Below are 7,387 nucleotides of genomic sequence, written 5' to 3'. Positions count from 1 at the left end.
TCCAGGCCTTCCTGGGCTTTCCTGTTCAGAGAAATCTTGTGCTAAAGGATGCCAGATCACCAAATAAATTTTCCATGTCCCCATGCCAAAAACCAGCTGTCTTGGAAAGCTACAAGATACTCCCCACTAAAAGTCTTCAAAGTCATTCATTCTGTGGAGAAGAGGGAGGGTTGCTTAATAAGGGCTCATTTTCAGTGTCATCATTAGGGATTTAACTGTTTACCCTTTAACATTATCAAACAAATATAAGAAATAAGAGAAAGATTCTTGGAACAGGGGGCTGTAGAATCTCTGGGAATGAGAAATATTGATCATATAGTTTGGATCTTTTGGGAAAGATTCTCCCCCTCCCCCCTCCACTGTTTTGCCTAGTAAATGTTCCTATGACAAGTCTGGAAAAGATTTGCCAACATAGGAATATGTCGTTCTGAAGAGTTAGGCTTTCTCTTTTACCTCTTTTAAGGCAGAAATGTTCCTAAAATGTAACTAAAGAGTTAACTGGCTCTTCTGCACTAACTATACTGAGCAGAGATTGGCTTTGCCAGGGGTGGAAGTTGAGGGGGTGCTGGAGAACACCATGATCTTAGAGTCAAATGGCCCTGTTCAAATCTAGGCACCAACACACTGTATGCCACTTGACAAATCACTATATGCCTCCGAGGTATACAGTTTTACTTACCTCATTGTACTGGTGTTGACATAAAATACATATGAAATCACTTTGCAGACCACCAAGGGCGGTGTGGGAATACTTGCATGGTATTCTTATTACAAGGCCACCTCCTTCCCCATTAAATGGTTCCATATGCTTTTTGAACTCTTAGGTCAATTTCTAAAATAGTTTTTCTGTCTCTTTCTTTTTTCTGAGCCTATTGGCAGAGGCCCTTTTCCTCCTGTGTTTACTGCTTTGGTTTGTCATTGGCTTAGAAACCAAATGATCAAGCTAGTTAAAAATAAGGTGTGTAAGAATACTCAGTCACTGAATGATGACATGAGGTATTCTTCTGTAAGTAAAGTCCATGGGTCTGTAACATCTCCTTGGATCATTACATAAAGACTTATTTTTGTTTGACTATTCTCAGCTCTTGTTCTCTGCTCTTAACAGGTAAGATAAACTGCACTAAGGTGTTTGATCTATCTCTCCCATCTCATTTCCGATTATCAATGTGGGCACCTATCTCAGAGCAGAAAGTTCCTTCTACATACTCTTCCATGACCCAGCCTAAGGCCCAAAGCCTGAGACTCACTAAGGTAATATTTTTACAACTAAACCATGTAGCAGGACAAGGAATTTACTTTAAATTTGAGTTAACTTCCATTTATAATATATGTCTTGACTGTGTTTCTGTTTTCTCCATTAAACAAGACAGGAGGTTTGACATGTTGTGGTAATAACTGCAATAAATATAATCACCATATACTGAGTGCTTACTATGTGTTAGGTTTGGTGTTTGGTGCTTTATGTTCATGATCCATTTTGTGAAACTTTCTCTCATTGGACAGTTTGTTGTTGTTGTTGTCATTGTTGTGTTTTCAAACAAAAGTATTTGTTTTGATGCACACTGATGGGATAAATATGATGCATAGGATCTCAGGGTTAGAAGAGAAGAATTTTACTTTTAGACTAAAATAGGAGAAGTTAGGGAAGGCTCACTGCTAATAATCTCAGTTTGCTAAAGGGCTCAGTCTATGCATAGTGTTTATGTTGGTAAATTTTTTTTTTTGAAATGAGAGATTCCCTAAAAGAGATAGTCATGCATGTTATTTTTAGTTGAAACATTTCTGTCAGCTGTAAATATGCTTGGAACTCAGCTGGTCTATGCTATCCTTGTGCTTTCAGTACAATTTATAGCAGCTATGATAGGCTGGCCAACTATCTTTTAAAACATGTCCACCTGTCACCTTTAATGGGAAGCGTGCCTTAAGTTCCAGATGGTATTTTGGCTGCTAGGAAGCTGAAACTTTGTCTGTGTTAAAACGCTCTTGCTATTTGAAACTTTCACCTTCTAACTGTGTGCTTTGCCTCTAGGCAAGGTCACTGGTGAAGGCTTTTTACTTTCACACCCTTCTAATCTGACTATAAATTGATTCTTCACAGTTGTCATCTTCCCTCTATAGCATATATGTGTGTGCTGTTGGTATGCTTGTAGTATCAGTTCTGCCATTAATTATTCTCACGACCCTGGGTTTCTTAAAGTGTTTTCATCTCTCTGGTTTTGTTCTGCCTTCTGTAAGTGAAGAGTTGGACCAAGCACTTGCATGGCCCTTTGCTGATTTCCTGGTCTTCTGCTTAGAGTGGCCCACAACCCCTGGAAGCATCCAGTTCTGGCCTTGTCATTAAATGACCTGAGGGCAACCTGTTTAATCCCTCAATGCATTTGCAGCCCCACATTTTAAATAGGACAAAGTATTTTGTTCCCTTCCCTGCACAGAAAAAAACAGTATGCTAGTTAATGAGGAAAAATGTTTGCAAAGCACTTGGGAGCTCCCTAAAGGAAGGTGCTCTCTATAATTATTAGGTGCTGTGTGATGGTGAGCATAGGCATTTCAGGAACTGTCTTACTAAATGGGTGTGTTTTCAGATTAGTTAGGTGCCCACAATTTCCTTTTCCAAATATATAGATTTGAAACAATATCACTCAACAGGAATGTAAATATTTTTCAGTCTCAATATTTTTCTGTATGTGATAATGCAGTCCCTAGAGGGCTTTAGACACTACACACGAAATGGATGTGGTCTGCTGACTGTTGCTTTCCAAATGAAGAAATGAAAAGTGAAGACAAATAGTAGTAGATGGCTTTCTAGGTTTGAGCCTATTATCAGAAATGGCAAGTATGGTTTGTTAGAAAGGGACACAAGGTACAAAGTGGATACTTTTGAATTATAACACGAAAGGCAAGCTCATTCGAGCCCCTTCACTTTTAAATGATCCATTTAGGACCTATACAGATGCACAATCCAGATATGAAATCCATTTCCCTGGCTGGGTGACTTGGGCATGTTATTTACCCTCTTTAATCCTTGGTTTCCTTATCTATAACTTGAGAATAATGCAGAAAGTACCTGCCTTGAGAAGTTGTTTTGAAAATTAAAGAGATAAAGCACTTTAGCACAGAGTATGCAGCATTTTTAGAAAGAGTAAACTGTTCCATTCTGCACAAAGAAACTGAGGATAAGTGAAACCAACTGAGAAATGACTTGCATGACATAGGAATCCAATCCAGAATTTAAAAAATCATTTCTGATAATCAATAATGCAAGTCATTAGAAAAAAGAAGAGGTACCATGAATAAAATGTTAGCAAATAACATAGAGAATTCTCTAGCAAGCAGTGAACCGAGCAGTGGAGGCAGACAAACTAAACAGCAGGTGAAGAATTGAGGGCAGAGGCTGTGTCCTTCACTGCCTTTTCAAGGATGAGAGAGTGGTGAAAGTTTATATTTTTCTCCATTTTTCAATACCTGCTCTACAACTCCTCATGGACCAGCTCTGATACTTACTTACTTGACTATAACTGACAAGTGGGGGGAAAAAACAAAGAGGGAAAAGAAAGATACTACTTAGGTTAGTAGTTGTAGAAGGCTCTGCCCAAAGCTTACAAAGTTCCAGTAAAGCCATCCTGATGGGCCAAGACACCCTATTGGAGGCTCAGCAAAAGTCACTTATTCTACTGATTCTTTCTCATTCTTTCCAGGTTTCTCCTGGGCTGTAAAAAGGACAGCAAAGGCTATTATAAGGATATTTTTTGAAATACAGTTTCTACCTGCCTCTCCCACTCTCTTTGCCTCTCCTCTATTGTAGCACAATGCTCTCCTCTTCGGATGAGCACAGTGAGGGGTCAGAAAACCAAGACAGGGTGCTTGATGAGGTAGCAGGGAGCAAGGAAAGAAGAGGAAGAGAAAGGGGAGAGTAGGGGTGTTCTGGAAAGTGCAGGGCCTCTGAATGGGGAAAATCAATACTGGACCAGAGAATGAGAAAGACTCAGTATCAACAAAAGAAGTCTACCCCAATGGAATTATATGCAGCTTTCACTGAGTTTGCTCTCCACCCAGAGAAGTCTGGTCAGAAGAGGGCCCACGTTCCTGAGATACAGATAATATGATTGCTTGCCAGCTCTTCTGGCCTGTTATTGGTGACTGTCTAAGGGGGATTGCCTACTGGGGACACACTGCATTCATAAAACATCTGTGGCCTCAGTGATAGCTAAAATATTTTGGTGGTAAGCAGATGTTTAAAGATCTCATGGAACTTCATCCACATTACCTGACCTCTTTTACAACTTTATGCATGGGGTAGATTTTAACATCCCCAGAAAGTGGTAGCTCCAATTAGAGTAGTACTAACATCCTGAAGATCCCCTGACAAATAAATCGTAGCTCAGAGTAAGATGCTAGCCCCACTAGATTATCTCCTTCTCCCTGTTAATAATTTCTTGCTTTCTAGGTTATGGGGCAAAATATATCATGTTGTTGTGACATAACATAACATATATATGTTCCTAAATGATTCTGATAACTTTACACTATTTATACTTAAGTGCTTTCACAAAAATTACTTAATTCTAAGAGCAACCATATAAAATATGTACTATTTAAGATATAAAAAACTGAGGCTCAAGCTGAACCTAGATTTTTGTCTAATGTCTCTTGCTCAGAAAATGGTAGAAACAAGGCTTTCTTACTCCAAAATTAAAACTCACTCCTTTAGCCCCAATGGTTTGATAAAACTAATAGTGCACGTTCCATATAAGGATTATTATTGTCTTGGCATCCCTATTATTATCCCCCTGCAAATACTGTTTTGTTACTCCTATAACTTTATCTATTTACATTGAATTAATGACTGAAATAGCCAAGCTTCTCAAAGCAACAAGCAAAATTATGTTATGTGCAGAGGGTATCAGTGGACTAAAAACTATTAATAATATGATTTAGAAAAAGCAAAAACATCTATCTTTTGTTGCTGGGGGGGCAGTTGGAACAGATATCTGTACAAGATATTCTGTAGCTAATCTTAAAGAAAGAAAAAGGAAAATAAAAAAATCTAAAAGTCTTTCTGAGAAAATAATGCATTTATGTATAAGTCGCTTGAATTAAGTTCTCCTGGAAAGCATGCCCACATTTTTAAATAGTCATTTACATACTCACTCAACAAACATTTGCTAAGCAACTACATATGCTAGCCCATATTCATTTATAGATATTTATAGCAGAAAGTCCAAAGTTTGGATCTTAAAAGAAAGTTCCACCTGCAAAGGGTTGCCAGCTAAAATATACGACACCTTGTTAAATATTTATTTCAGATAAATTGTAAATAATTTTTAATATAAGTACATCACAAATTTTGCATGGGACATATTCTAATAATCTACTTCTTGTTTATCTGAAATTCCTCTTTAATTAGTTGTCCTTTTTTTTTTTTTTTTAAAGTCTAGCAATTCTATATCCAGAGGTTAATAAATAACCCAGATGCCATACTGGTCATTCTGATCATTACATTTGCTATTTTATTACCTAAAGCAAGGTAAGAATAAATGGAGTATGATATCTGAAACGTATTTAGACCCTTGTAAAAAGTATTTAATATATAAATTTGCAAGGTATTTTATGCACTATTTCTGTGGAGGTACATCATAAAATAAATAAACAACTCTGTGGAAATAGACCACTAATACTTTTGGAAGTGGTTAGACATCATTAGAGAAGGGTTTGATTCATCCATTGACTAAGTATTATTAAATATTTTTTATTTGTAAGGTATTATTTACATATATATGTATATTGTGTGTGTGTGTGTGTGTGTGTGTGTGTATAATGTATGTATGTCTTTCGGCTCTCACAGAGTTTACATTCTAATGAGAATGTTCAACAATGCCCGCATAATGATAAAACAGGTCAGTACTTCTAAATACTAGAGGGTTATATTTGCCATGACACCTATGCAGTTTGGAAGACCTAGCTCACTGCTCATATTTGAGAGATTTACTTTTCTATGCACACAGATTCTTCTTAGTTGAATTTTAAAGAATAATGTTATGTAATAGAAGCAACCTAATGCTATCCTAATCACCCAGGCTCAGTCCTCCATAGGAATGATTCTCAACTTCAGCAGGAATCGGGGCTTGTTACAATGTAGATTGCTGGGCTCCATCAGAAACTCTGATTGGGGAGGCATGGAGGGCGGAGAGTAGGTGGGAGAGACTCTGATGCTGCTGGAATGGAGATCACACTGCTGGAGGGTGATTTTTGAATTATCCTATCGTGTGCCTTCTATAACCGTGCTGAAACCCTGCTATAAATATCTAATATTTCACTTGTATTCTTTTATTTTGACCTTTGTTTTTTTCTTGATGGTGGAGACATATGGGAGAGCCTTACTTTGTTCCACAACAGGATGGTTTGTGTTTTATTTTTCTCATATTCTCTTGCTTTCAGACATGTCTTAAACTTTTGGTATCATTTTTTCTTAACTCTTAAGAAGCTGCAGTAAGGGACCACGAAAACTTCTAAAAGTACCATGTTTTGTTGGGCAGTGGCTAAAGAGTGATTAGGTGATGTTATTTCTTTTCACTCTTATAAAAATTGTTAAGGAATGAAAAACGTTCTCATTATGAAGTTCAAGAGAAACCCAAGGAAAGTCACATTACTTAGGTATGTGAATCCCATAGAGAAAGGAAATGTACTCAACATGTATTACTCAGAAATGAGAATCAGAACAGAGAAATTCAATGTCTCCTGGGTGAGGGGGGCTAAAGTAATAATGACAATGACTTTTCAAAATGCTTTTATGAAAGCTCTCACATGTATCAAAACTTTCAGCTACTCAAAAAGTAAAAACTTTTTTTCATTTTGAACTCACAGAAACTGAGGGTAATGGAATCAAGTTACTTGGTTAAGGTCACACTGCCATTTAGAGGACCCATATTCTCTAATTCCAGTACAGTCATCTTTCATTCATGTACCTGCCCTAAGTTTTTAGTGTTACAATAATTATGGAATATGCTTCCTAACTAGGGCTTTGTCAAGCATACTTCAAAGTCAAAATGATGAACTATTTATTGGTCTCCTACATTTCCTTTCATGAACATGTGGATCATTAACATAGATCTATACAGAATTTGATTGTAATACAGATCTCATAATGATTCTCTGCAGTTTTTGAAAGCAAGTATCATCTACCTTAAACTTCAGAGTTAATAAAATGCAAAGCCAGTTATGATAGCCTATTTGTTTGCATAGTAGCTATGATGAAGAAAACCCAAATTTATTTCCTTTCAGTTCTGCCAAGCTACTCTTTCTTGGTAGGATTTTTTTTTGGTTAGCCTATGAGTAAAAACATCAAGTCTATTTCTGCTCTTCCAAGTATCCTAAGTACTGTCTAGAATCT

The 7,387-nt window shown here is 37.1% G+C and overlaps 1 protein-coding gene across 15 annotated transcripts in view; it reads right to left on the bottom strand.

The window, feature by feature from the left end:
- Positions 1-7,387, bottom strand: part of Zbtb20 (zinc finger and BTB domain containing 20) — an 815,137-nt gene that overhangs the window by 24,673 nt on the left and 783,077 nt on the right. The gene's annotated exons all lie outside the window — the stretch shown is intronic.

Source organism: Callospermophilus lateralis, chromosome 10 (genome assembly GCF_048772815.1).
Source record: "Callospermophilus lateralis isolate mCalLat2 chromosome 10, mCalLat2.hap1, whole genome shotgun sequence".
NCBI lineage: Eukaryota > Metazoa > Chordata > Mammalia > Rodentia > Sciuridae > Callospermophilus > Callospermophilus lateralis.
This window is presented reverse-complemented; position numbering and strand designations above follow the sequence as displayed.